The 21,644-nt window shown below is 47.4% G+C and overlaps 1 protein-coding gene across 4 annotated transcripts in view; it reads left to right on the top strand.

The window, feature by feature from the left end:
• Positions 1-21,644, top strand: part of GNG2 (G protein subunit gamma 2) — a 101,913-nt gene that overhangs the window by 4,190 nt on the left and 76,079 nt on the right. The gene's annotated exons all lie outside the window — the stretch shown is intronic.

Here is a 21,644-nt window from a genome sequence, read left to right as displayed (position 1 = left end):
GCGAACTGTCAGGCTGGAGGGAGGTTGCTGGTGGAGTTCCTCAGGGATTGGTTTGGGGACCAATCTTATTTAATCTTTTTATTACTGATCTTGGCACAAAAAGTGGGAATGTGCTAATAAAGTTTGTGGATGGCACAAAGCTGGGAGGTATTTCCACTACAGAGAAGGACCAGGATATCATACAGGAAGATCTGGATGACCTTGTAAATTGAAGTAATAGTAATGGGATGAAATTTAATAGTGAAAAGTGCAAGGTCATGCATTTAGGGATTAATAACAAGAACTATTGTTATAAGCTGGGGAGGCATCAGTTGGAAGTAACAGGAGGAGAAGGACCTCGGAGTATTGGTCAATCACAGGATGACTACGAGCTGCCAATGTGATATGGTTGTGGAAAAAGCTAATGCGGTCTTGGGATGCATCAAGCGAGGCATTTCCAGTAGAGATAACAAGGTGTTAGTACCGTTATACAAGGCACTGATGAGACTTCATCTGGAATACTGTGTGCAGTTCTGATCTCCCATGTTTTAAGAAGGATGAATTCAAACTGGAACAGGTTCAGAGAAGGGCTACTAGGATGATCTGAGGAATGGAAAACCTGTCTTATGAAAGGAAACTCCGAGCTTGGCTTGTGTAGCCTAACCAAAAGAAGGCTGAGGGGCGATCTGATTGCTCTCTCTAAATATATCGGAGGAATAAATACCAGGGAGGGAGAGGAATTATTTAAGCTCAGTACCAATGTAGACACAAGAACAAATGGATATAAACTGGCTATCAGGAAGTTTAGACTTGAGATTAGATAAAGGTTTCTAACGATCAGAGGAGTGAAGTTCTGGAACAGCCTTCCAAGGGGAGTAGTGGGGGCAAAAGACATATCTGGCTTTAAGACTAAGCTTGATAAGTTTATGGAAGGGATAGTATAATGGGGTAGCCTAATTTTGGCAATTAATTTGCCTTTGACTACTAGCAGTAAATATGCCCAATGGCTTGTGATGGGATGTTAGATGGGATGGGATCTGAGTTACTATAGAGAATTATTTCCTAGCTGCTGGCTGGTGAGTCTTGCCCACATGCTCAGGGTTTAGCTGATCGCCATATTTGGGGTCAGGAAGGAATTTTCCTCCAGGGCAGATTGGCAGAAGCCCTGGGGGTTTTTCACCTTCCTCTGCAGCTTGGGGCATGGGTCACTTGCTGGAAGGTTCTCTGCACCTTGAAGTCTTTAAACCATGATTTGAGGACTTCAGTAACTCAGACATAGGTTAGGAGTTTGATACAGGAGTCGGTGTGTGAGATTCTGTGGCCTGCATTGTGCAGGAGGTGAGACTAGATGATCATAATGGTCCTTTCTGACCTTAAAGTCTGTGATTCTGTATGAAAGGTGGTATGGTACATTTCTTGAGCAGAGTGACGAACAGAGCGAATTCAACCAGAAGATGTCTGGGACTATAAGCAGTACAGAATTGAGCAAAAAAACCCCAAAAAACGGGTATTGGGTTTTGCTGCCTGCAGCTTGGGAACTATCTTGAAATGTGGGAGAGCAGGTATAGCAATTAGGTTGTTTCCAGACCTAGTGAGAGTCTGGCATGGTACCTCTAGGGAATCCTGCTGGCACAGCTCTTACTCCCCAATCTCACTGGGGCCGGCAATTTGTTCGGAACATATTGAGACTAGTTCTCCAGACGCAGAGCGCACGGCAGAAATCGGCTCACTGGAGATCTTGGCATGAGCAAGCATTGCCCTCGTGGGCTGCCGCTGCTGTGTGCACATTCCAAGTTCAGTGAGTCTGGGAGCCTCCGCCCCATGCCAGCTGGAAGATCCGGGGAGGGGTCAGTCCTGTTTAATGAAAACCTCTGTCACATTAGAATGCGATTGTAAAACACGGGTCAGACCAGACAGGGTTGCCGCTCTGTCTCAGGCAGTCTGCAGAGACCTACATTAAAGGAAACCTTGAGAGTTCCCTTGGCTGCCCATTCAACCGAAGTAGCTAACCTCAGACGGGCTCGGCCTGTGCCCAAGTATCCATCTCAATGCCTTCCCCTCAGACAAGTTTCCCATCCATTTCTCATGCTGACCCTTGAGAAATTGGCTCGTAATTGGATTTCAATTTCAGGGAAAGTTCTAAACCTAGTTTCCTCCTTGTTGTTAAATACTTTGGTGTGTGCGTTTCCTGGTGGCACGGCGCTACCTCTGGGTGTGTGAGTGACGATGCGAGCAGCCAATACAATCTTAACATCTTCTGGATGATGGGTCCGATTCTTCCCTCGCTTAGATGCCCATGCCACCGCAGTGTGGCCAAAATCTGGCAATCTTTCCCATGGAGGGGGAGCCTGGGGTACAGTAGAGTCACCGTAGCTGCTCTTAGGCCAACGACTCTGCCCACTCAGCTGCCAGCCTAGGATATGTGGCCGGAAGATGGGGGGCGGTCAGGCCTCCCCTTCACTCCAATGATCCCCAGCCATCATAACAGCTTCTTGGGGTACAGGTTACTGCTTCCCCCGGTACGGGTTACAGTACCCTAACCCATAGCCAGGCACTGGCCTGATAAAGAGCAGCCCATGCTTCTGCACACCCCCTCCTCGGCTGCACCGAGAACTCCTTAGCCAGAGCTTAGGATCTAGCTCAATACCTTTTGTCTGCTTAGCTTCTGGCCTGTGAACTGGTTTACCAAGAAGAGTGAGCAGAATCCGCAGGGATTTTTGTTTGTTTACGAATTGTTTGCCTAGACCAGGGGTAGGCAACCTATGGCATGTGTGCCGAAGGCAGCACACAAGCTGATTTTCAGTGGCACTCAAACTGCCTGGGTCCTGGCCACCAGTCCGGGGGGCTCTGCATTTAATTTAATTTTAAATGAAGCTTCTTAAACATTTTAAAAACCTTATTTACTTTACATACAACAATAGTTCAGTTATATATTTTAGACTTATCGAAAGAGATCTTCTAAAAACGTTAACATGTATTACTGGCACGCAAAACCTTAAATTAGAATGAATAAATGAAGACGCGGCATACCACTTCTGAAAGGTTGCCGACCCCTGGCCTAGACGGACCCAGCCAGTTAGCTGCCAAGAAAACCCGATTTCAAAGATGTGGAAGATGTAATGCAGAGGGTGGGTAGCAAGAAGCATCAGCCGTTCCAGCTGGATTCAGGCCAGGGTGACCTTCTGGTTTCATTTTGGAAGATGATGAGGTTAGCCTGTGAGAGAAGAAAAGTGTTGGTTTCTTTGTTTGTTCTGGCAAGCTCTAAATCATACTTGGTCCTGCAGTAACTTAAGATCAGCAGAGCTTTCCATAGTGTGTCTAGGTGAAAGATTCATGATTTCTTCTCTGTATTTCCTAATTTGCCAATGAAATCTGCTTTCCCTAGATGACAGTGGACAATGGGCCTTGGTTCTTGTTAGCTGAGGACAGTAATTGCAGGTGCATGGGAGAACAGCTGACTCTAGCCTGGGGGAAGATAGAATTAGAAGTGAATAAAATGGACTGAGTGCCAGGTGAACAGAGCTGGGAGCTTCTACCGAATAGTGCTGAAAAGGGGCTAGTGAGAGCCAGTGTGGACATAAACCGAGCCTAGTGGCCTGGAGGATGCCTCCTGCATGCTGTGGGCTGGGTTCTCAGGGCTGCTGAGGCCCTAAGCAGTGGAAAGTGGCCTTGAAGCAACCAGAGATGGCCCATGGAGAATTTGCTCTGAGCAGGGGAACTCTGATTGCCAAAAGCTGGGGGAGTCAGCGCAGCTGATTTTTTTTTTTTGCCCCCACTTCACTCTTCATACTGGGGGGGACAAGGGGATTGTTTGGGGAGCAGGGAGGGAAACTCTGCTGCCCGCGGTTTACTCCTGTCCCAGACACCTGCCACTTCTGCAGTGTGAGGGAAACCCTGGCGCACGTTTACTTAGAGTGCGCCAGGTTGCAGCCCCTACACCGGCTCCTCAGGAGTATACTGTTGCGTTTCTGGCTGCACTTTTCCCCTCACCTCCTTGTTTCTGCACTTCCTATCCGGGGCCCCACAAAGTCACAGGACCTCCTGGTCAACTTTAATTTGTGCTTGGGGCCATTTGTGATCAGGATTAGAGAACTGTAGCCAGGTTCCTTCTGGGTTCCTCCTCTATTTAGCTGAGTTTGGGTGAGGTGGAGAATCTGCCCCATCAGGTTAGAATTCCTTCCATTGTATTCTCTAATCTACTAGCAAACAGTGTTCTTGCTTCTCTTGATTGTTTTAGTTCTACCTTTTAAAATAGGACCATGACATTGCAAACTATTTGCAACAGAAGCAGATAACTTATCTCCAAACAATTGACAAAGTCACATTAATTGGATTATAGTGCTGGGATTTATGTAGATGGCTGAAGCGGACAAGGGACTGTTTCCCTCTATTCACACCAAGAGGAAGGCAGACCCAGATTCTGTCTCCAAAGAGCACAGCAGCTGTGTCTGATGTGCGTAAGGATGATAACTGAGGGGACAGTATTCCTGCAAGGTGTGTGTGTGTGTGTGTGTTCTATTGTCAGTCTAAAAACAGTGTGGCAGAGGCACTAGTTCTTCTTTTTAAAAATCCATGAGTCATTCCATGAGAAACAACCTCCAATACATGTGGTTACCATAGTAATTAGGCCTGGCAAGATGGCTGATCCTGCCATGTTAAATCCCCGTTGAATTCTCTCGCTGAGAGACATGTTGTGTGGGCCCGATCCTGTATGCCCCACCTAGGTGAAAGTCCCCAAGGAAGGTAGTGGGAATTTTGCCTTTGTGAAGAGCATGAAACTAGACCTGAATGGTTGTAAATTTTGCCCTCAACTCCACAGCTGCAAAACCCACTGTTGCCTGAGGTCTCCTAGCACACAGGGCCCTGGAGCTGGTTGTCCCAAGATTTTCAAGAAGACAGGCCCCCTTTTCATCCCGCGCCTCTTGGGAGAGCGTCAGTTACTCGAGGAGGTGAAACACTGAAGCAAGGAGCCAGGCTGGGGGAAGCGGGTTCCTCCTCTTCAGAGAGCAGGTGGGAGGTGGTGTCTCAGGATCCTTCTGGCTCTCAAGCCCTCTGTGCAGAGGGGCAGGGTCTGTGTCCTATGCTTTGGCTCTTCCCTCCCCGTTACAGAGCAACCTGTTGGCATTTTGGAGGCTGATGTCCTACCCCTACCCCTTTGCTTCTAAGCCACAAAGCTGGGAAATCTGGGAGTGCGATGCCTTGACGCCTATGGGACACAGCCACGAATGTCCAGAGGATTGGAAGGGGATGGCTGCTACCCTGCCTGTATCCACCCACCCCAGAGACACAACCTCATGTCGGAGGGATTTTCCCTCCAATACTGCTGCTTGCTGCCACTGTCACTTTGAAAGTTTTTCAGGGCTATTCCCTGAGCTTGCTTAAAAAGTCAAAACAATGCGCAGACGTGATGCCTCAGGCCCGACTGCGATTCTCCCGCCATGGCTAATGCTCATTCTTACTTCTGCTTCTTTCACTACATCCTTATGAGGTCTGTTTCACTTCCTTGCTTCCACTTTTCATCTTTTTGCTGATTGGCTCATCAGTTCGGTGAAGCTTGCTTCAATGCATTTCCTCTCCCCTCCCCCACTTCCTAAAACCTCGTTGGATGTTTTCTCATTACTCGCTTCTGCTTCAGTCTGTTGCTTTGCTGAACTGCGAGCAAATAGGATTTTGAAGTTCACCTCTCTCTACTAGCTCTCCCAAGAGGGACAAGATCTTGCGTTGTGTCAATGGAGGGAGGTGTGCTTTAGTGCTTTAAATGCTGAATGTCAGCAAAGAATGGCTCGTTCGCAGAGTGGATCTGTGTAGGCTAGAAGTCTCGTACACCTAGTCCCTGGGCTGGATCCCCGGCCTCTTTGATATCTGGATGTGACTTGCATTGTATCAAATTCTGGGGAATCTAAACTTTCATTTAAAACCTCCACTATGTTTAATCATCAGCGTTGTGAAGAAAGTTCCTGTTTGAATGTGACTAGTATGGTGCTGTCTGCCAGATTCGGAAGATAGCCTGAAACCTGAAAATTAATTCCAGACGATGAAGACTAAAATTTCATTTGCCCCAGGAAGGCCGTGATCTCTGGGAAGCCTTTCATTGACATCAGTGGGAGATCTGCTGGAGGCTTTAGGATATAGCCCTAAACTGATACCCCTGCCCATGGGCCAAAGTTAAACATGGGATTTGACCCTCTCCCCTGAATGAGTTTGACACCACTCATATAAATGTGTCCATTTCAAACTATTACAAATATGATGCACTGGCAAGGAGGGTGTGCATTACAATGGAGTGGAGAAAAGTTCCATTTCAGTCGCATCTTACACCTTGCCTTCAGCTAAACTTTTGCAGATGGAGCGCCGCTCGTCTGAGGAGAAACGTTCCAGCACTTGCAAACAGCCGGCCAGCTTTCAGCTCTTAGCCTAACATAGCTGGAAGCAGGAAGTCAGGTAAAAGTTTAAATTCACGTGAGCAGCAAATAGGCGCCTGGAAGAAGATGTTCAGACCCTTTGCTCTTTTCTAGCTGCTGCCGTTTCTCCTTTTTGGTTCCTTATTTATGTCAGTTTCTTCTTGTCCCCATCTCCAATAACAGCAACCGAGGGAAATGGTGAGATGTCGCCAGTGAATGCTGAGGCCGGATCTAATGAGCATGCAGCACTTTGTTAGGAAAAAGGATGGTAGAGCCTGTGACAGAGGGTGGCCCATGAGAATCTGGATGTTTGAAATCTAGCCCTGTCACCTCTGCTGAGAGCCAGGCCTGACAGCTTAAATGCATGATTACTTTCATAGAATATCAGGGTTGGATGGGACCTCAGGAGGTCATCTAGTCCAACCCCCAAAATCCCCAGACAGATTTTTGCACCAAATCTCTAAGTAGCCCCCTCAAGGATTGAACTCACAACCCTGGGTTTAGCAGGCCAATGCTTAAACCACTGAGCTATCTCCCCCCTTCCCCCTACCCTGAGTGTAACACACAGGGTAGGGGATGCCCCTTAAATTGGGCATCCTGCAGCAGCAGCTGTACGTACAAATCTAATTCATTGGCAGAAGTCAGAGGTGGAACTATTGCTTCGCAAGCAAGTGCTCTGTGGCTGTGCTAAAGCAACAGCTGTTGGGGTTCATGTTGGCCAAAACAGGTCCAGCCAGAATGCGCACTCTGCCAGCGAAAATGTGCTTTTATTTAAGACTGAGAAACGTATACTCAATGTGGGAGGAAAGTTACATTTGTGCAACATTGTGGTGAGCAAAGCATCAGTAAAAACAGTGTTAAGGTTCCTACGCCAACCATAACCTGGGCCTTGTGTTGCTTCGTATGCTGTTAACTTGCCTGGCTTTATATAAAATATGACTATTAATGCAAATACTATATATACCCAAGGGAATCAGGTGATGGTTGCTGTGGGAACCAAGATTTTGAATTTCCTGACGGGTGTGCAGAAAACCTCACTCATCATTTTGCATTAACAGTTTTTGGCGCTTACCTTTTCTAAAGGCCAATCTGTGATGGGTGAGGTGAGCTTCAAATGTATGCACCAAACACTTATTACAACTCTTAATTTATTGTAGCTAGGGTCTGGCTCCAGCTGCGTAGAGGGTCTGATCCACTGATGTCCTTGGGAGCGTTTCCATGGACTTTGATGGGCTTTGGTCGAAGTCCATAATTAGTAGATTAAGGTTGTTTGAAAGTGGAGCTCTCTCCAAAGCTTTGAGGGTTTGGAGAGTGCAGGAGCCAGAGACAAACCACTCCTGGGTTTAGGTTACAAGGCCAAAGGCTAATTGATGAAGTCTGAAAAACCCAAAACCACTTTGGTTTTGTTCACTGTTCCATCCAGAGCTCCCCAACTTGCTGCGCCGTAAAGCAGTTAGTGTCCAACGGTGTGCAGCACAGTCTGAGTCTTGGACAGCCCCTCACTTTTGTTTTATTAACCATACCTCTTCAGACATGTCCAGGTTCACAGGGCGTCCCATGGCAAATTTCAAATAGATATCTATTTGGAGATATCTGAATTCAAAGAGAGTCTCTCTCACGATTGACTTTAGCCATGAAAAAATACATTCCTCCCATCTTTCTCCCCCCTCAGCGAATAAATGAGCAAATGGAATTGTTCTAAGCTTTACAGACAAATGAATCATCTGCCTGCAGAACACTCCACAGTGACTGGGCAATGGATGTACTGTGACTGCTGCTTATTAAGCCAAATCAAATTAGTTTTCACCCTTGTCTTGTCCTCCCCTTGCTCCTCACTCGTTAATTTTCTTCACTTGTTATCTCTCACCATCACTGTCGCTCGGTCTATGTAGTTTGTCCGAGAAAGGATCAAGAGGTGACTTGACCATGGTCTACAACTACCTACATGGGGAGGAGATTTCTGATAGAAGATGGCTCTTTAATCTAGCAGGAAAAGGTGTAACAAAATGCAGCGGTTGGAAGCTGAAGAGAGACCAGTTCAGAGTACAAATAAGGTGCAATTTTTTAATGGTGTGGTGGGTAATTAACCACTGGAACCATTTATCTAGGGAGGTGGTGGATTGTCCAGCTCTTGCAGTCTGTAAATCAAGGCTGGATGTCTTTCCAAAAGAGATGCTCTAGCTCAAACTGAAGTCATGGGCTTGATGCAGATGTTACTGGCTGAGGTTCTCTGGCCTGTGTCATGCAGATCGGACTCGATGATCATAATGATCTCTTCTGGCCTTAAAATCCATGAATCCTCTGGTACAGAGGTGAGCTCTTTGAAGGAGGGTCTGTCTCTTTATTACACAGGTACAGCACTCTGCACAATGGGACCCAGATCCCTGATTGGGGATTTTAGGTGCTATAGCAATACAAATACATAATTATAAGTAATAATAGACTGAGACAAGTATAAGCCTGAGCGGTTCTCTCCCCCCCTCGTCCCCCCGAAGTGCTTGGAAATGGGACTCTTATAATGAAGTGTTTTCTTGGTCATAACTAGCATCAGACTTGTACATAAATGTCAATATCTTCCTGGTGCCAGGAGCAAACAACTGACTATCCAGTGATTAGATGACTCAGAGAAGTTGAAAGTGAAACGAGTCCTGGAGCAGGTCATGGTGAAAGAGATGCTGTTTGCCATCCTGGCTGAACTTACAGCAATCCAGCTACACTAGTCACCTTAATGGATTTAAGTGTATAGCTTTAAATGGGTTATTGTGATCCACTTATTCGGTGTGACAGCAACATGAATGGGTGCTGCAGGACTGGGAAGCAGGGAGCAAACAGATGAGATAGATACTGTACTAACTTTTCACACTTGTACCATAAGCTCTTCTAGCTGTTTGGGGGGTCTTGGTAAAATAGGTTTCTCAAACAGTCCTGTAGTCCTACCACCACAGCCTTAGGGAAGGAAATTTACTGTAATTGTTACTAAAAGCAGTTTTTCTTGCTGGAAAAATTGCTGGCCACAGCTAGGTCCTGATAGAGTAAACCTAGTACAAGAGATAATAGGAGGATATAAGCCAACCACCAAATTCAAGTGAGATATCTGAACATCAGTTACGGAAGTGTTATTTTACCCCAATAGCTGGGTCCTCCTTTCCCCTGCAGCAGAAACTCACTTGATTTCCTAGGTAGTTGGTTACACTCAAGCCCCAGTCCTTCATTGTGATGGGTGTGGATACACCTGTGTGTCCATGCTGAGTCCTGTAGAAGTCTGTGTTGCTCACCAAAGGTACAGGGCGAGGTCATGCAGGGCCAGGCACCAGGAAGATTTTGGGGGAGATTTTCAAGCAAAGAAGAGAGTGGACTAGCAGAGCTTTGCGGTGCTTTACCCTCTGTGATAAAACACCCAGTGCATGAAATCCAGTGGAGAAGTAAAAGGAAGGAGAAATGTTCCTATGTGACACGGACTTTGTGAGTAATATTTTCACAGCCATCAGTGGGATCTGGAATCCAGTTCCCATAACGACCTATCACACAAGGTTAAAATAATGGAAATTGGACACCCAATCCCCCTAGTGCAACTCTGAAGTCAGAGGATGAGGGTAGTTTGTAGGTAATTTAGGTTTTGCTCAGAAGTAGGAGAGAATCTCCCTCTCCCACGGTTTCCCCCTCTGTGCAGCGCATTTAGACAAAGAGGCTTATTGCTAGACCGTTGAAATTAAACTGTGCCCTCTCAGTACTCTCTGGAAACTATGTTCTGCTGGAGCAAAGCCAGTCCCGGAAAGTGTGCTTCAGTCTCTTTAAAATGCCGAGATTATTCAGCAGCACCTAAGGAATGTGAGTTTTAATCACTGCCTTGTCCTGTCAGCTGTGGGATCTAGGAGGGGTTGGGTGCAAAGAGATGGGAATCAAAGTAGTTTTAGGAGTCACAGGGTGGCTGGCCCTTTAAGGGTAAATGGAGCCTCCGCCCCACCTGTGACTAGATGGGCTCACCTCCCCAGGTGGGTAAGAATGAATGAGGTCATGTGATGAACTCAGGCCAGGCCCGGAGAGAGAAGGGAGGAAGGGACGGACTCCTGGGCTAGTTCTTGGGGCAGGGAGTTTAACTCTCTCATCAGGCAGGACAGAGGCCTGGGAGCAGCTGATGGAAAAAGCAGGGAGTAGCAAGGCTCCTGCAGGAACCCTGAAAAACCAGGGGGAGAGCAGCAAAGGCAGCTGGCTTGCTACCACGTGGAGCCAGATGGCTGGAAAAGGCAGGGGGAGGCTTGTGGAGAATTCCCACAGAATAAGGCTGGGTGTAGCTTATTTTGAGACTTGACTTTCCAGATTGTTTTAAACTGTTATGTTCATAAACTCAGACCCCCAGGAGGGGTGTCACTGGACAGAAAGCCTTTGTGGATTATTCCTGGGAACTGAGCAGAAGGCAGCTGAGGCAGAGCCACCCCTGGCCATCAGGGCGGGTCTCAGGAGGCGGTTGACTCCGTTACCGTCATCAACTGGAAATTTAGTCAGTTAAAAAAAAAAAACTAGTGGTGTCAGATACTCCTCCTCCCCCTGCGTCCCTCTCCCAGGACTTGTGCCTTACAATCACATTTTCCTATTTTAAAGTGCTTTTGTTTAGTCTGTTGCTTTGCGAGAGATCTGTGCAGAGCCAACTGATCCCCTACTTCGGTGCTTCCCCTCCAGAATGAACTGTCTATGCCGAAAGTGCTGTCAAATGCAGAATGAATAAACTGGGGAGAAGGGGGATGAGGAAGGAAAATGTGATGGTTTCTCATTTCTTTCATGTATAGCCAGCTCGGGTGTTAAAAACGTCTGGAGAGAAGGAGTTCTTAGCTTGTCCGTGTCCCTTAAGTTTCAGGTGGCTAACGCAGCATGTCTCTTTTGGGGTCTTTTTCTGATTAACGTTTGGGCCCCAATTCAAGATAGTGTCTCTATGCAGGAAAGCACTGAAGCACATGCTTAAGTCCCATAGAAGTCAATGGGATTTAGACATAAGCTTCAAGTTAAGCATGTGCTGAAAGTGCTTTTCTTAATAGAGATGGATTTAAGCATACAGTTGACTGCTTTCTTGAATCAAGGCCAGAATTTGTGCTTTAAAGGGGTTTCCTCTGGGTCCTAAATTCTGTTCTTGGTCAAAAAATACCACTGTGTCAGAGAGGAATTAAAGAAGATGTCATAGCCAGTGGTGACTTGTGTGTGATTTATCAAGGAAGAAGGGATGAAATTGTGTCCCCTTTGAAGTCAGTGGGAGTTTTGCCATGGACTTCAATGAGGACAGGTTTTCACGGTTCTCACTCTGTGTCTGTGTACTGCTGCGTTCCCCATTCCCACCTCTGCAGGGACTGTTAACAATCAAACTCTGTCCTCAGGCCTGTACTTCTAGCCTCAAAGAGGCTCATTCACTGTGAGGAAGTAAACTAACATTAACTAACCAAAAAAACAAACTGACTCAATCAGTTTAACGCTCAACGCTAACCAGGAAACTGTTTGCATTGCTTCTCTGCCCGTCGTGTCCCACTTTTAGTTCCCTCTGAGGTGCCTCCATGATGTCACCCTAATGGTCTCTGATAGTTTCTGGGGCCTAGGTCAGACTGAGAAATATAAGGCCAGTAAAAAGTTTGAGATTCTTGTTTCTCTTTGAAGCTGCTCATTTCACACCCCACAAAAATCTTCCTTCCTGCTGTAGAGAATCTGTATATTGCAAGCAATAGACAAGATGGAATCCTATCCCTCCTTGAAGTCCATGGAAAAACGCCCATTGACTTAAATGGGCCTAGGATTTCACCCACTGCACCCAGGGGTAAACAGGACTAGATCCCTTCTCTTTAAGCTCCATTAATATAGGTGGTCTGCCAGTTGAGCTAAGGGAGAATTCCTGCAGTTACTAGTAGTAATAACTAGTTTTTATGTAACCCCTTTTCATCAGGACATCTCAAAGTGCTTTACAAGGGAGGTCAGTATCATCTCCATTTTACACATGGGGGAACTGAGCAGTGGAGCAACTTGCCCATTGTCGCCCAGCAGGCCAGTGGAGGAGCTGGGAAGAGAACCCACGTCTCCTGCATCCCAGTCCGGTGCTCTGTCCACTAGACCAGCAGCTCTCAACTGAGAGGTGGGGGTCTGAGTGTCCTTTTGGGGGAGCCCTGCTCCTCTCCCCCCCCCCCCCCCGCTGAAACCCTGAGCCCTGGTACCTCCCCACAGAGCTGAAACTGGGAATGATGCAGGGCTGAAGCCCCGAGTTCCCCTCCCACCCCCTGCTGAAGCTGGGAATGGAGCAGCTGAAACCCTGAGCGCCCCTCCCACCCCCTGCTGAAGCCAGGAATGGGGCTGAAGGCTTGAGCCCGTAGGCAGAGTTGAGGGGGCACAAGGGTGTTGCCACCCCCAAACTGCAATGCCTTACCCAGAGTGGGGCTGTCCTGGAGGCAGCTCCACCCCCCACCTCTTCCTCTCCATCAGCCCCCCTCTGGCCAGATCCTAGGTGGGAAGCCAGAGCCAGGCAGCTGCTCCTCTGGCTGTGCTGGTGCCATGGAGTGGGCAACTGTGGCATTCCCCCATCTGCTGCTGGTGCCTGGGGTTGCGGCTGCTCCTCAGCTCCCAGCCCCCTTTGATTGCTCATGCGGTCGGCTAGAGTTGACCAGAGCTGCCCAGGCGGGGACCCGGCTCTGGCACCTGCAGAGCCCTCAGGCAGCAGCCACCATCACACAGCCCCAGACAGGTGCGTGGCCTGCTGAGGTGAGTCGGGGCATTCTCCCCCCCCCGCCCCATTGCACCCAAATAGAAGTCCAACTACACCTATGCCAAGGGTCCCACCGCTGGCCTGGAGCCCTGAGTTTCCTCCCTCATCCCATGCTGTGCCCTGGAGTCTTTATAGCATGTTGAGGGAGGCCTCAGAAAGGAAAAAGATTGAGAACCCCGTAATAGTAAGGCCCTCATCCTCTCTGTGTCCGGCCACTAGATTGCAATGTCACTCACACCTGTGACTTGCCTATTAATTGTGTATTGTCTGCAGCCTGGGGCTCAGTTACTCTTTCCCAGGGAGGAGACGTTCCCACAAGCCATGAACAGATGCGCTGTGCTCTCTAGCGTTTGCCAGTGTCTTGCTATCTTTTATTACCCCAGTTTTCTGATTCATTGAGAATCTGTTAAAAATCTGACCCGTGAGCCTCCAGTTTGGAATGTATCCCCTGAGAGGAAATGGATGCACTCACCATAGACTTTAGCTTGAAAAATGCTAGGCTGTGTACAGACACCCAGTAAGAGGCAGTCCCCATCCCTAAGATCTTACAGTGTGAACAGATAAAGAGTGGGATGGGATACAGGCACAGAAATAGATTGTCAAGATCATGCAGCAGGCTAAGGGTAGCACTGGGATTTGAACCCAAGCCTCCTGATTCCCAGCCTACTGCCTCATCCCATAGACTATGTTGCTGCAAATAGGAGTTCTGTCATGTGCAAGCTTAAGGGTTATCTGTTATCAGAAAAGTTCAAATATTGGGCCTTCAGATCCCCAGCATGTATCTCTACCTCCTGAGCTTAAGGAGTAACTTTCACACCCCATGGTAGCTTACTGTAATAATGACAGCTTGTAGCACTGCTATTAAGGTTGTCCAACACTTCCAGTTACAAGACCCTGTTTTCAGTGGCTTGTAACTTTGTACCTCAGTTCCCCATCTGTAAAATGGGGCAAATACCCTCTGATCTCATAGGGGTGCTGTGAAAATAAATCCCTTCCATATTTGTGAAGCACTCGGGTACTGTCGTGATGAGGACCGCAAATAAGCCCTGAGGGAAACCAATAATTTTGATTTCAGAGCAGGGTAGCGTGCAGTGAACAAGGCCTTGGGATGTTTTGTACAACAAGGAGAAAACAAAACACTGGATAGATGCTCGTTACCGAGCACTGTCCATCCAGTGCACTGAATGAGGCAGGGGCCCTGCGAATAAAATAATATGTGATCATGTAATTAATGACGGTCAAATTAAGGGGCCAAATTAAGCTGCGCAGGCATCCTTCATTGTAGCGTTTCCTGCATGTTCAGTGCTTGGCTTTGCAATGGTCCTTTAACGCAGTATTCTATAGAATATGGAATGCACAATGAAGTAGTGCGGCATAAAACTTTTAGCGGCATGAAGTAGTGATATTGGTGTTAGCTGGGTGTGGCAAAGCCATGAGTGAGGTTATGCAGGTTATTCCAAACGCATGCTGATAAACCTTTCATGGCACACCATGAGGTCGTCCGTGTATACCCAGGGATGTTACAGAAAACCCACTTTAGAAATGTTAGAGTTCTAAAAACTTTTATTGGGGCTATTTCTTGTGTCCCTCCACCTGTGAAACCAGAGGGGAGAGGGAGAGAAATTTAAATGAATACATTGAAAATCTCTCTAAATGTCCCCTGAAATAGCTTTTCTGCACATTAAAACATCAGAGCTTAAAGAAACACAGTGGCTCAGGGGTTTGCTGGGAGCCTCCCCTTAAAATGGTTCGAGTTCCTGTTTCTAGCTCTGCTGCAGTGCTAGATACCAGACCTTCAACCAATTGCTAGCATAGGTCTTCAGAAGGGGTGTGATACTGGGGGAGGGGAAGTTCCACACTAGGGGAAGGGGGACTATTTTTGTGCCTGGCTGCTTGTATTTTTCTGAATGGTGGCTGTATGAAGCTGCTCAGAGGTTTGGTATGTTAAAGGAAGTCTTTAGGATATGTCAATGTGCAGTTAGACACCCACAGCTGGCCCGTGCCAGCTGACTCGGGCTAAGGGGCTGTTTAGCTGCGATGTAGACAAGTGGCTCTCAACCTTTCCAGACGACTGTCCTCCTTTCAGGAGTCTGATTTGTCTTGTCTACCCCCAAGTTTCACCTCACTGAAAAACTACCTGCTTACAAAAATCAAGCATAAAAATACCGAAGGGTCACAGCACACTATTCCTGAACAATGGCTAACTTTCTCATTTTTACCATATAATTATAAAATAAATTAATTGGAATATAAATATTGTATTTACATTTCAGTGTATAGTATAAACAAGTCGTTGTCTGTATGAAATTTTAGTTTGCACTGACTTTGTTAGTGCTTTTTATGTAGCCTGTTGTAAAACTAGGCAAATATCTAGAAGTGTTGATGTACCCCCTGGAAAATCATTGAGTACCCCAGGGGTATGTGTACCCCTGGTTGAGAACCACTGGTGCTGATGTTCCAGCTCAGGCCAGAGCCTGGGCTCTAGGACCCTGCAAGGCGGGAGGGTCCCAGATCTTGGGCTGCAGCCTGAGCCTGAATGTCTACATCACAGTTAAACAGCCCCTTAGCCTGAGACTGGGGCCACGTCCAGACTACCCGCCGTATCGACGGGTTAAAATCGATTGCTCAGGGATCGATTTATCGCGTCTAATCTAGACGCGATATATCGATCCCCGAGCGCGCTTATATCGATTCCGGAACTCCATCAACCCCAACGGAGTTCCGGAATCGACACGGAGAGCCGCGAACATCGATCTCGCGCGGTGTGGACGGGTGAGTAATCCGATCTTAGATATTCGACTTCAGCTACGTTATTCACGTAAATGACATTGCGTATCTAAGATCGATTTCCCCCCCCTAGTGTGGACCAGCCCTGAGTGAGCTGGCATAGGTCAGCTGCAGGTGTCTTAATTGCAGTGTAGACATACACTTAGTGGGCAGAGTGTAGGTTAGAGAAATCTAAGGTTCATTGTAAATCACAATTTATTACCCACGGATATCATCCCCATGTGCAGGGAGTGGTTAGTGCTCACTGCAGGCGCAGCTGTTAGCACAAAGTGCCTCTGCAAATAGACACAGACGTTTAATTATGGAATCTCCGGTGTTTACAACACTTCTAGAGATCAGTAAGAGACAAGAGCTCCTCTTCTTAACCTCCCTACACAGATGGAGCTAGGCGACACATAGCATTTTTCTAATGACTGACTCCTCGAGAAAAATAGTGGAGTGGGTAAGAGTAATGTTTGTGCTAATTATAGCAAGGTCCTTCCAGCTCTGTCATACATTTCCATGTAATCATTAGCTTCTTGCAAAATATACACTCCTCCGGCAGTAGCATAGCACTGTTCTTGGGAATGTAGCTTCTTCTATGTTTAAAAGAATGGGAATTCTTATAAGGAGGACAGTGATAAAGAACGGAGAATTTTAAAATTGGGAATGACGAGGGCATATTTTCCTCTTTCCCTATTGCAGGCAATTTATGTATGCAACTCCCATTTTCTACTCTTCCGCAGAAAGTGGTGCATATGATTTTGCAGGCTAAGTCCTTAGTGATGCCGATGCTTGGGATTTTATGGCCTGTCTTGTGATATTTGGGGGCTTTCTTAAAGCCCCAGCTCCTGGAGGCACGTGATTAGGAAAGAATCTAAGCTTCTGGGTTTTTTTAAGTAAGTTTTTATCCACCATGGTCAGGGAGTAAAGCTTGAAAACGTGACCCTGCTGCACCCCAAATGCTCAAAAACAGGCAAATAAAATAACTCCCAAATCATTCAGATTTTTAAGCCAATCTTATGATTTTTTTTTTTATTTTTTTTTTTGGGGGGGGAGCCTGACTCATGATTTTTGAACACTTGTGGGTGGCAATTCTGAGTCCATTGGTCATTTACTGTATAAGTCTCCAGTGTCTAGTACGTTGTGGTCCTGATCTGGTTGAGGTCTGTAGATACAATATCATAGATATCGTAGGAATGTAGATCTGGAAAGGAACATAAATCATCTAGTGCAGTCCTCTGCATTGAGGCAGGGCTGAGTGTTAGCTCTAGACCATCCCTCACAGGTGCTTGTGTAACCCAGGCGTCTCAAACTCAAATGTCCGCAAGGGCTGCATTACTGACACCTTCCCCCGCCGCCCTTGTCCCTGCCCCCACTCCACCCCTTCCATGAGGCCTCGCCCCTGCCCTGCCTCTTCCCACCCCTTCCCCGCCCCCATTCCAACCTCTTCCCTGAAATGAGAATTTACCAAAAATGTTGATCTTTTTTCCTCCCCAACTGCACCCCAAATTTCAAAATTTAAAATGTCATCAATTTATTGGTTTTTTTTTAACCTTCTCTCCACTACGTGTGTTATGTTCTAGAATTTTAAAAAACTGCTGGTGCACATTTATCTAGCTCTTTAGAATGACCTGGCTGGGGATAGATTTGTTGACAAATTCCAAGGGTCAAAAAAGAATTTCAGATTCTAAGTGCCCAATGTAATCTGTCAAAGCTGGGTCTTACTGCTTTAAAAGTAAAGCCCACAGTGATTTAAATAATAAAAACAAATGTTACATTTCTACACTGTATTTCAACCCTTACTCCTGTGCAGAATTCGTGTCCCCTGCAGATTTCTTTGCTTCACTGCAGGAAAATGACTTTCTGATGGGGAAGCAAAGGGAAGCCACAAGAGCGGCCATGGGACCTTCACCAGCAGTATGTTTTTGGTGCCCATGGCAGGCAGCGGAGAGGTAAATCACTGTGGGGCAGGTAGCGGGACTGGGGAAGACTCAACTGGTGGCTCTTATCCTGTGCCGGCCTCAGCTGATATTCCCAGCTGGCCTGGGGAAGACGGGACTTCCTCTTCCCCTGCACGGCATCCAGGGCCGGGTCAGACTCACCTCGAGATTTCTCTCCAGACTGCAGGAAGCTCTGCAAACTACCCCCTGCTTCCTGCACCCATCTCTCCTCAGCTGCAGGGGGAGAGATCACTGTATGGGGAGCTGCTCCCACATCTGCCCATCCCCTGTGCATCCAGACCCCCTCATACCCAGACCCTCCTGCCGAGCCTCACCCTCTCTTGCACTCTGAACCCCCCTGATGTGCCCCACTCCTTCTGCATCTGGACCAGCCCGATGAGCCATCTGCACCCAGATCCCCGACCCACCAAGCCCCATTCCTCCAGCATCTGGACCCCGCCATACCCAGACCCCCCTGCCAAACCCTATCCCTCCTCCCCGCCCCCCCCCCGGCTGAGCCCCAAGCACCTTCACTTGGACCCCCACTGCAGAGTCCCATTACCATTGCACCCAGAATCTCCCAACAAGCTCCTGTGCATCCGGATCCTCCCACTGAGCTGCCCCACGCAGAACCCTCTCAACCCACACCTGGATCCCCCCACACTGAGCCTCTCCACACTTGGATCCTGCTGGACTGAGCCTGGGGTGTTTCTGGGGCAGGCCTGGTCCTTGCGCTGTCAGGGTTGGGGGCAGCTTCGCTGCCGAGTCCATCTCCCTGGGGTGCGGGGGAAAGCTGCAGAATCATCTTCCATCTCTGTGCAGCCAGTGGCCTGTGTTCCCCAATGCCATGATGGAGCCTCCACGTTTATTTGACAAATAACATTTACAGAATTTTGCAGAATTTTAAGATAGTGTGTGCAGATTTTTTACTTTTTTTGGTGCAGAATGCACTCAGGAATAAATCCTGTGTAACCCATGGTTGCTTGGTGTGGTGTTCTGTCCCCCTCTAGTGGCACCTACCCCAGCTACAAATTGATGAGTCTGCCACAGCCGTGGCTAATAGTCATGTCATACATTAAGCTTCAGAGGACCCAGGTTCAGTCCTGCCTGCTGACAAGAGGGGTCTGTCAGTGTTACACCTGCACAAGGCAAAATGCCTAAACCTCCTGAAAAACAGAGTTTATAGTGGCGGGGGGAGGGGGGGAATGGCAACTGGGCATGGATGAGAGACACAGGTGAGATGTTTTCTTCTTCAAGTGAAACGAGTGGTGGAAGATGAGTTTGTGCTCCAAAAGCAAGCTGTGGTGAAGCATTCAGTTATCTTGCACCCTTGTGGAAATAAGTAGTCAACAGAGAGGTCCATTGTCTGTTTCACTAGGTTGAGCTATTGATGCGCTGAAGCAAATGGAAGAGGCATCAAAGCCTGACGTAGGCACCGATTCCATGGGTGCTCTAGGGCAGGAGCACCAATGGGGAGAAAAAATTGTGGGTTCTCAGCACCCACCAGCTACAGCTGTTTGGTGGCTTGGGGAGGGGCTTGAGGGAAGGAGGAGAGCAGCGGTGGGCGGGGGCTGAAGGAGGCGGAGCGAGGGTGGAGCCTCAGGGAGGGGGCGGGGTGAAGCCTTGGGGGAAGGGGCAGAGCAGGGGTGGGAAGAGGCGGAGTGGGGGCAGGGCCTCAGGGTGGAGCCCCCCACGTCGGGGAATACTAAAAGTTGGCGCCTATGCCTGGTGCCATTGCAGGAACGTGATTTGAGGTCATAGTGGGGATAGAACTTGGCAGCTTCTCTCACCCTTTAGTAAGGGGCTTGAAGGCAACTTCTGGCCGTTTCGTTTGGCTCTTCCGTGAAGCATAACATTAAGTTGCAGCGGCGTTGCTTGTTCAGCTGGTGCATCTCCTCCAGTTGCTCCAATTTCATAACTGCAATGTGAGAATTGTGTCCTGGATGCTAAATCCAGCTCTTGTGCCATCCAATGTGTGTTTCTCGGCTCCCTTGCTAGGACTGAATAAGAATGAGCAGCTACTCACATTTGCAAAGCAGCTGCTGTTATGTTTTTGGACCAGCATTGTTGCGGCTTGATATTATGTGGGTTAAGTGCCTGGCTCAGGCAAGGCAACGGTGGATTGTTCTAAGAAAAGAGTAGCAAGGGAGCAGCATTTGGGACAAGAGGCCCGAGATGTGGAAAGGGCAGTATCACATCGTACTTACTGTGACAATTTGGGAGAAAACGGGTGAATAACGGAGCTGGGATTTGCCACTTTCTTATCTAAACGTAGGGGTAGCTATTAAAAACCGTAAGAACTGACCCATCCAGGTTCTCTTGAATCTCAGGGGCTAGGTTGCTTGGATGTGGGGGGATTTGTAACGAGATAGGAATCTTTCACCTCCAGGTTATTGGCTTGTTCTGGCCCAGGTTGGTAGTCACTAGGCTGAGTCATTTCACTTGTTTATTCATAACCCTGGAGACTGCTCAGGTACCATGGTGATGATGTGAAAAAATATAAAAGCCTGAATAAAATAGCAACCACTGCTATGCAGCTGCCGTGAAATGAGCTTCGTTCCGGTTCTTCTTGGAGTAGGGGCCTCCTTGCACATGAGTCTTGCTGGAAATGTCCGAGAAGAGAAGTGTTAAATGGGCATGGAAGCTGGCTCACCATATCACCCCTACAGGTGTTCTCTTAACGCTGATGCTGCGTGCCTTGTTTGAAGGGATGGCCATTGTCCAGTGCATCGATGGTATTTCAGGAGCAATCGTACTAAGATTCACACATGCTGATTCCAAGGTGTGATTTGGTATCACGCATTAAACGTTCTGGATTGCTTTCCCTGTAAAAATACACTTTGTTTGTCTTTTGTACAACCCCCCTGTGTTTCTTTCAAACCTATGTGGTCACATACAGAGTGCAGCCAGACAAACTGAGGCTAGAAACAAGAGGTAAGTTTTAACAGTGAGGGTAATTAATCATTGGAACAACTTACCCAGGGATGTGGTAGATTCTGTGTCGAAGGAAACCTTTAAATCAGGACTGGGTGTATTTCTCAAAGGCAGGCTCTAGCTTCAGCAGGAGTTATGGGCTTGGAATGTGAACCACATGGTGAAATTTTATGGCCTGTGCTCTATAGAGAGCAGACAAGTTGATCCTAAGCTTCCCTTCTGGCCTTAGGATCTATGGATCTACGAGTTCGTTTGCACAGGCTGTCAGTCTGATGCATTTTGCCAGCCCTAAGTGTTTTGGGTTATGCCTCTTGCCTTGTTCTAGTTAAATGTGTCAGTCATAACCCGGTGTAAGATATTCAGTATTCATTTAATTCATTTTTGGTACAGATTCTTTGACTTTACCTTGTATTAGTCAAAGACAAGGGCAGAGGAGTGCGATAATGAAACGTATTCAATTTTCGGCACAGAACAGATTGTACATGTGGCAGAGGCCAAAAGAAACATATTTTCAGATTCATAATGTAAGGAGGTTGCCATGCAGTCTTTACCTGAAGTGAATGCTCTGTGTGATGTAAAGCACTAAATGCAAGACTGCAATGCCCAGGTTTAGGTCACATCAGAGGTCAGATTCGGGCCCCCCCAGTGATCCTGTACTTTTCCCTGGTAAAAGAGCTCTTGTGTTCCAGAATCTGTTTGTTTATTTTGTTTTAAAAATACAAATGTCTGACCCTTATAGTTGCAGAAATAATCTACTGAATATGGACCCAGGCAGTAATATCTGCATAAGTTTTCAGGCAGCCTAAAAGATGAACTTTAAGAGATGTTACTGCTTCATTTATCACATTGGGCAGATGACTCTGAAGCCTAATGATTGCAGTGTAAATCTAA

Source organism: Gopherus flavomarginatus, chromosome 5, assembly GCF_025201925.1.
Source record: "Gopherus flavomarginatus isolate rGopFla2 chromosome 5, rGopFla2.mat.asm, whole genome shotgun sequence".
Lineage (NCBI taxonomy): Eukaryota > Metazoa > Chordata > Testudines > Testudinidae > Gopherus > Gopherus flavomarginatus.
This window is presented reverse-complemented; position numbering and strand designations above follow the sequence as displayed.